Source organism: Triticum aestivum, chromosome 6D (genome assembly GCF_018294505.1).
Source record: "Triticum aestivum cultivar Chinese Spring chromosome 6D, IWGSC CS RefSeq v2.1, whole genome shotgun sequence".
In the NCBI taxonomy this organism is placed as follows: domain Eukaryota; kingdom Viridiplantae; phylum Streptophyta; class Magnoliopsida; order Poales; family Poaceae; genus Triticum; species Triticum aestivum.
Window position 1 is genome coordinate 139563489 of NC_057811.1, and position 8788 is coordinate 139572276.

Genomic DNA, 8788 nt, shown 5'->3' on the forward strand with positions numbered 1-8788 from the left:
CTCCCGCTCTCAAAAATATTTGCCCGCCTCGAGGGTTTTTCTGTTTCATAACACACGGTTGTTATCTCCGGACCGTGTGCGATGTTTCTTGTTCTCAATCCCGCCTGCATCCCTATAAAATATGTTCCTGCCTCGAGGGTTTTTCTGTTTCATAACACACGGTTGTTATCTCCGGACCGTGTGCAATGTTTCTTGTTCCCAATCCCACCTGCATCCATAGAAAATATCTGCTCGCCTCGAGGGTTGTTCTGTTTCATAACACATACACACACACACACACACCAAGACCTCCTCGGGCGTGCGCGCGCACACACACACACCCTCCCTCGCTCAAAACCCTAGCAAGGTCCCCGCCGCCGCCGCAAGGCCTCCATTTCCAACATCTGCCGGTTTGCCCGTGCAGCTTACCCACCGATCTCCATACCCAGGCCGCCCTGAGTTTCTTAGATGACGCCTGCCAAACGCCCCCTGTCCCACAGATCCCCATCCCCCACTCCAGAGCGTCGCAGCCTAAGCCCGGCTACGCTTCCGTGGAGCTCGAGGAGCGACTGGCCCAAAAGAGGTGTATCGCGGTCTCTTCGCCCGATGTCCCCGAGGAAGCTGGTGACCATTACTGGCGGCAAGCACTCAAGCAGCGGGCTGGAGTATGCGGGCATCTCTCGGCCGCCGTCTACAACATCGAGGTCATCGACAGCAACAGCCTGAGGCGGGCTATGTCACAGGTTAAGTGGCCCACCCCAACCCCTCGCATTCAACCGCCGTCGATCTCATCCATGGCCCCTCTGCTGATCTCCTCTGGCTCGATGTCAACAGTCTACCATCCTACATCGCCATCGAGCCCCTTTTGCCATTTCTGAAGGATACGTTCTGCGACGCTGGCTTGGGATCCACAACTTCCAAGTCAGACCTCATCGACGGCGACCACGTATTATGTTTTCATGAATATGTGTGTGTTCTTGATCCTATCTAGCAAGTTGTAGGCACCTATTATGAGTTATAATCCGCATACCCCAAGGTGTCGGTGCAACAAACCCTGGGTCTATTGCTCAACTGTGCATAGGCACAAGATCAAGGTTGAAGCACCAGCTCAAGCGAGGGATTGAAGACCCAAAAGATTTGAAGAACCAACATGCAGCTCAGAAAGGGCAAAATCGACCCAGATGGACAAGGCATCAACAAGAGAAGGGCCTCCCTTGCCGGGCAGGAGAGCCCGGCAAGGGGGGAGGCCACCACCTGAAGCGAGCGACCAAGACTCCCGAGCAGAACCTGCCGGGGCTCACGGGAGCAGAATCACCCCGCCAACAACTCAACCATGACTCATGTCGTCAATCAGTGCGGTGTCAAGCCACAAGATGACTAAGTGGCACCCATTCACCACATGGCAGCCATTTCCTACAGAAGAAACCCGCAGACGACAGCTGTCCTGCGACGTATCAAGAGAAGAAGTGCAGAGCTGGCAAGATAACCCGGCAGGCCTTGCCGGGCAACCAGTGATGTGACACTAAGCGGTGCATTTAGTGCACCCTATCAGCCCGTAGAGTTAGGTATGATAGCACTATTTGCTATCACATCAGTGGATAATGACCACTTTGCCACTGTGGTGACCCCTTAATCTATAAAAGGAGGCCCATGGCACTCGTGGGAGGGTTGGAGGGTTAGAAATTTGACAAACCCAAGCCACGATACGCGCGTAGACTCTGCGGCCCTGAGGCAAACCTTGCCGGGCAAGTGTACTATGCGTTACCACATTCATTCCACCATCAATCTACCAAAAGAAGGAGTAGGGTTTTACGCCTCGCGGCGGCCCGAACCTGGGTAAATCGCTTGTGTGCTTTCTGTCGTGCTATCGTGCGCTGGTCTGCTCTTTGTGCAATGCGCCGTCCCCCCGCCGAACCAGCAAGGGGCCACCCGGTCCCATAGGTGGGCATGGATATCCCGTGATATCTTTGGCGCGCCAGGTAGGGGGAGCGCTTGCGCGGACCTGAAAGTGTACGTAACGCGTCATCTTCATCGTCATCTTCTTCTTCGACGATGCCATCGACCATGGCGCCTAAGAAGAAAAAGTCTGGCCCTTCGGACCATCCGTCCACCTTGAAGGATCCATTGCCCGCGGCCTCTGGTGCCACGGAGGATGCGGGGGCGAGTGAGGACGTGAACGTTGCCGGTGGTGCGGCCGGAGCAGCTGGCGCCATCGCCACTCCTCCTGCAGCCGACACAGGGGCTGAAGATACCGGAGGAGGACGACATCAGCAACGCCTTGGCGGTCAGGCTCCACGAGCTGCGGGCGAGGGAGTCACTCCGTATGCACCCTCTCCCCTCACCGACGAGCACAGCCAGAGCAACGGCGCTCGGTCCGGGGCGAACCATCGCCCTCCGCCCGCTGATACGTCTCCAACGTATCAATAATTTTTGATTGCTCCATGCTATATTATCTTCTGTTTTGGACATTATTGGACTTTATTATTCACTTTTATATTATTTTTGGGACTAACCTATTAACCGGAGGCCCAGCCCAGAATTGTTGTTTCTTTTGCCTATTTCAGATTTTCGCAGAAAAAGAATATCAAACGGAGTGCAAACGGAATGAAACCTTCGGGAACGTGATTTTTGGAACGAACATGATCCAGGAGACTTTGACCCTACGTATGAGAAGCTTCCAGGAAGCCGCGAGGAAGGGGGCGCGCCTACCCCCCTGGGCGCGCCCTCCACCCTCGTGGGCCCCATGTTGCTCCACCGACGTACTCCTTCTATATATACCTACGTACCCCCAAACGATCAGATGCGGAGCCAAAAAACTAATTCCACCGCCGCAACCTTCTGTACCCACGAGATCCCATCTTGGGGCCAGTTCCGGAGCTCCGCCGGAAGGGGCATCGATCACGGAGGGCTTCTACATCAACACCATAGCCCCTCCGATGAAGTGTGAGTAGTTTACCTCAGACCTTCGGGTCCATAGTTATTAGCTAGATGGCTTCCTCTCTCTTTTTGGATCTCAATACAATGTTCTCCCCCTCTCTCGTGGAGATCTATTCGATGTAATCTTCTTTTTGCAGTGTTTTTGTTGAGACCGATGAATTGTGGGTTTATGATCAAGTTTATCTATGAACAATATTTGAATCTTCTCTGAATTATTTTATGTATGATTGGTTATGTTTGCATGTCTCTTCGAATTATCAGTTTGGTTTGGCCTACTAGATTGATCTTTCTTGCAATGGGAGAAGTGCTTAGCTTTGGGTTCAATCTTGCGGTGTCCTTTCCCAGTGACAGTAGGGGCAACAAGGCACGTATTGTATTGTTGCCATCGAGGATAACAAGATGGGGTTTTTATCATATTGCATGAATTTATCCCTCTACGTCATGTCATCTTGCTTAAGGCGTTAGTCTGTTCTTATGAACTTAATACTCTAGATGCATGCTGGATAGCGGTCGATGTATGGAGTAATAGTAGTAGATGCAGGCAGGAGTCGGTCTACTTGTCTCGGACGTGATGCCTATATACATGATCATACCTAGATATTCTCATAACTATGCTCAATTCTGTCAATTGCTCAACAGTAATTTGTTCACCCACCGTAAAATACTTATGCTCTTGAGAGAAGCCACTAGCGAAACCTATGGCCCACGGGTCTATCTTCAACATATTAATCTTCCAACACTTAGTTATTTCTGTTGCTTTTTACTTCGCTTTTATTTTACTTTGCATCTTTATCACAAAAATACCAAAAATATTATCCTATCATATCTATCAGATCTCACTCTCGTAAGTGACCGTGTAGGGATTGACAACCCCATATCGCGTTGGGTGCGAGCATTTATTTGTTTTGTGCAGGTGCGAGGGACTCGCGCGTAGCCCCTACTGGATTGATACCTTGGTTCTAAAAAACTGAGGGAAATACTTACGCTACTTTGCTGCATCACCCTTTCCTCTTCAAGGGGAAACCAACGCAGTGTTCAAGAGGTAGCAAGAAGGATTTCTGGCGCCGTTGCCGGGGAGGTCTACGCAAAAGTCAACATACCAAGTACCCATCACAAACCCTTATCTCCCGCATTACATTATTTGCCATTTGCCTCTCGTTTTCTTCTCCCCCACTTCAACCTTGCCGTTTTATTCGCCCTCTCTTTTCTGTTTGCCTCTTTTCGCTCGTCTTTCTTTCGCCATGTCTGAATTTGGGGAGGTTATTGCTAATGAAGGCAATAATAACAACTTGGAAAATTTTGATGCTTTCGGTGATCCTCTTGAGGAACCTACCATCTTGCACACTAAAAAGTTTCGAGTCGGTAGTGGCAATATTATTGGGAAAGGAGTTATTCAAGATTTCTTTACTTGTGTCGGCGCTTTGCCCATTATGGGTGTCTCTATTCTTCATAAAACTAGTAGCCTTGCGGATGCAATAACTTTGCTCGTAGTTGAACTTGAAAGGCAATTTCTTCATATGCATCCTTGCATACAAAGAATTTTCCTAGAATTTTCTAATATTGAGCATTCTTCTGTTAAGCGTGCCGCCACTATCTTTTTGGCTCATGAGTTTAGATTCATAATGAAAGAGGCTTGCGAAATCTTTGCGCATTATAGGGTATATGCTAGCCATCCTCCCATAGAAGCTATCCTTTTTAATCAAGAACACATGATGCGTTTACAATCTTTGGATCATGTTGCTTATAATGAAAATCTTAGGAAGAAGGTTCCGGCCGATGTTCTAATTGATAGAATTTCCGAGCTTAATGATGATTTTGCTATTCAGAATAATGGTTTAGCATTTTCTCTTGAACGAAGGCTTGTGACTTTTTGCCAAAAGAATGCTTGTAATGATGAATTGGTTGTGCAATACAAAGGGCCAAGGGAGGAACCCATACCTCCCGAGATTGATCTTGGGGACTTTTGTCCCATTAAATTTAGCCCTTTTGATTATCTTTGCTTGCCCCAAAGAAAACTTGCTGCTGAACGTAGAGAATATGAGAAAAGTTTTCATGACTTGCCGTACCATTATTATGGCAATACCTAGATCTATCCTTGCTTTTATGCCTAGCTAGGGGCGTTAAACGATAGCGCTTGTTGGGAGGCAACCCAATTTTATTTTTAGTTTTTTTTTCTTTTTGCTTCTGTTTAGGAATAAATATTTGATCTAGCCTCTGGTTAGATGTGTTTTTATGATTTAATTAGTGTTTGTGCCAAGTTAAACCTATAGGATCTTCTTGGATGATAGTTATTTGATCTTGCTGTAATTTCCAGAAACTTTCTGTTCATGAAAATAATTGTTAAAAATCACCAGAACGTGATAAAATACTGATTCCAATTGCTGCTGATCAATACACAAATTGCCTAGGTCATCCTATTTTGGCTGATTTTTTGGAGTTCCAGAAGTTTGCGTTAGTTACAGATTACTACAGACTGTTCTGTTTTTGACAGATTCTGTTTTCCGTGTGTTGTTTGCTTATTTTGATGAATCTATGGCTAGTAAAAGAGTTTATAAACCATAGAGAATTTGGAATACAGTAGGTTTAACACCAATGTAAATAAAGAATGAGTTCATTACAGTACCTTGAAGTGGTCTTTTGTTTTGTTTCGCTAACGGAGCTCACGAGATTTTCTACTGAGTTTTGTGTTGTGGGGGAGAAGAAAACGAGAGGCACATGGCAAATAATGTAATGCGGGAGATAACGGAGCTCACCATTTGCCTCTCCAGGAGACTTGGACCCTACGTAAGAGAAGCTTCCAGGAAGCCATGAGGTAGGGGGGCGCGCCTACCCCCTGGGCGCGCCCTCCTCCCTTGTGGGCCCCGTGTTGCCCTATATATACTCACGTTGCTTAATTTATGTTTTTGCTGCTGAGACTTCTGTCTCAGTAGTAGTTCTGCATGGACTTCGACGACTAGCATGTTACCTCAGCTACGGTCTTGCACCCTTGGGAGGGTCTTGTAGATAGTCAGGCTTCTCAGCTTTTTCTTTTGTAGTTGTCTGTACTCAGACATGTAATGCTTCTGTTGCTTGTATGCTCTGAATGATGGGTCATGTGACCCCTGTTTGTATTTAATGCTATGTGGCTCTTCTGGGCCTTTATCTATATGAGTTTGCATTATGTTGTGATGCCATGTTGTACAGCACATACTTGCATGTTATGCGTACGTGTAACGTGTATTGCTATGTGTGGGATCCGACAGCCTAGTTGTCTATCCTTGGTAGCCTCTCTTATGGGGAAATGTAGTCTAGTGCTTCCACCGAGCCATGGTAGTCCGCTACAGCCCGGTTTACCGGAGTCCTGCTAGCCCAGCACTACTGCTCCGAAACACTTAGACTGGCCGGCATATGATTCACTTCGTTCCTGTGTCTGTCCCTTCAGGGAAATGTCACGCGGTGACATCCGGAGTCCTGCCTAGCCTGCTACAGCCCGGGTTCCCGGAGTCCTGTTAGCCCAGTTGCTACAGCCCGGATTCACACGCTGCTGACCGACATGCTCGATGTTGTTTCATGTATGCCTGTCCCCGTAAGTTAGTGCCACTTTGGGTTCACGACTAGTCATGTCGGCCCGGGTTCTCTATCATATGGATGCTAGCGACACTATCATATACGTGAGCCAAAAGGCGCAAAAACGGTCCCGGGCCATGGTAAGGCGACACCCGTGGGAACGCCGTGCGTGAGGCCGCAAAGTGATATGAGGTGTTACATGCTAGATCGGTGTGACTTAGAATCGGGGTCCTGACATGTACCAAATCAATTCGCACTACAAATGTCATTCAAAACTTTGAATTCATGTTATGTTCAATTAAAATATTTTGCTATGTGTATACTGCATGCAACCTACTACTCAAATGAACGTTTTAGTGCATTCCAAACGTATATACTACCGCTTCAATATGAACTAAATTTGAATTCGTTTCTCTATTTGAATAAGATCTACAATAATGATTGTTGTGAAGTCAAAGCATTTGAATTTGTTTCTCTATTTTAATAAGATCTACAGTCATCATTATTGTCAAGTTAAACCATCATTTGTCTATTATCTTCACAGCACACCACATGATTAGTCTTGAGTTACATATGAACTATGTGTACTATATGAACTCAAACTCGATTTTTTGAATCCACTTTATGTTGATTTCAAATCACAGTACATTTCAAGCTCTAGCTAGATCTTCATAATCTAAACCATGTCTCATATGTATAATATGTTTATCACATTATGTACGGTGCCCCTCCCCCTACGCCTACAAGTATTTAGATGGACATTACCACAAATTCAAATAAAATGTGAGAATGTTCGATATATAGTATTGTTTAGATTTTTCGATATTTAGTTGTAAGCTGCAAACGCCACACATTATCACAAATTCAAATAAAATGTGAGATTGTTCGATGTATAGTATGGTTTCGATTGTTCGACATTTAGCTGTGAGTTGCAAACGCCATGCATAATCACATTATGGTATAACATGTGCAAAACCACAACATGCATATCACCGCTATATTCATGCATGCATATGTTTAAGACACTATGATCTTCAAATATATGAATCCACTTTCATATCAAATTATGATCTTTGTTAGTCTCTTACACCCACACAATCCTCTAACCTTTGTAGCTACCACTAACTTTCTCTCGCGCATGCACATGCCCTCCCCCTCCCTCAGCATCCTATCCATCGCGCACATTCATTTATTTTCTTTAGGTCGTTCTCCCACAGTCTCCACAACTCCTTTCCGACACACACCGATCGATAAACCTCTCCAGTGATGTCTGCCTACAACATACACGTGCACCTTCAATCACCTCCTTTATGTGTCCTTGCCTCGTGTCTCTCATACGGACCCACACACGTGTAAACTCTCACCCCTCTTTTCATCGATCTCACAACCGCACACTCCTCCCCCTATCTAGCTAGTAGTTGGGCCTCTCGCACCACCTCCTAGCTCCATTCTCTCTGTCTATCCGTCTCACCGGGCCTTATTTGCCTCTAACAAATGGACGTACACCGACTGATCTCCCGCTATACATATAGCTAGCTAGGTCATTATAACTCATTTTTTCCCACGCGTCGATCGATCTACCTCATTAGTTATGTCTCTCCCTTCCTCCGACAAAAAACAATTGATCTACCGATCTAGTTAGGTTCGCTTACCAAACACATGGTTCCCCTTCATCATCCATGGATGCGTCCCGACAGATCTATCATGCATAGGCACACACAAAAACACATCCCCACTCTTATAAATAATATTGCAGTTCCACCCTCAGTTTATCTAGTAGGCCTCTCCCACCATCTTCGAGAAGCAACTCCATCACCCATCCAACACTCTACCCCTCTCCCTCCCTCTCTCTCTCTCCTCTCTCTCTCTCTGTCCCATCCTATTTCACTACTAGGAAAAGGGCTATAGATAATATGGACACTAATGGCGCACCACACATGTGGTGCGCCACTACTATATACTAATGGCGCACCATGTGTTGGTACGCCATTAGTGTCCAAATACTAATGGCGCACCACATCCACGGTGCGCCACTACTAACAATTTTTTTATTTTTTTTGAAACTAGTAATGGCGCACCAGGGGATAGTGCGCCATTACTAGTTTAACTAGTAATGGCGCACCACACCCTCGTTGCGCCACTACTAACAATTTTTTTTTCAAAACTAGTAATGGCGCACCAGGGGACAGTGCGCCATTACCAGTTTTAACTAGTAATGGCGCACCACACCCTCGGTGCGCCACTACTAACAATTTTTTATTTTTTTCAAAGTTAGTAATGGCGCACCGTGGGTGTGGTGCGCCATTACTAGTCACGGTGCGCCATT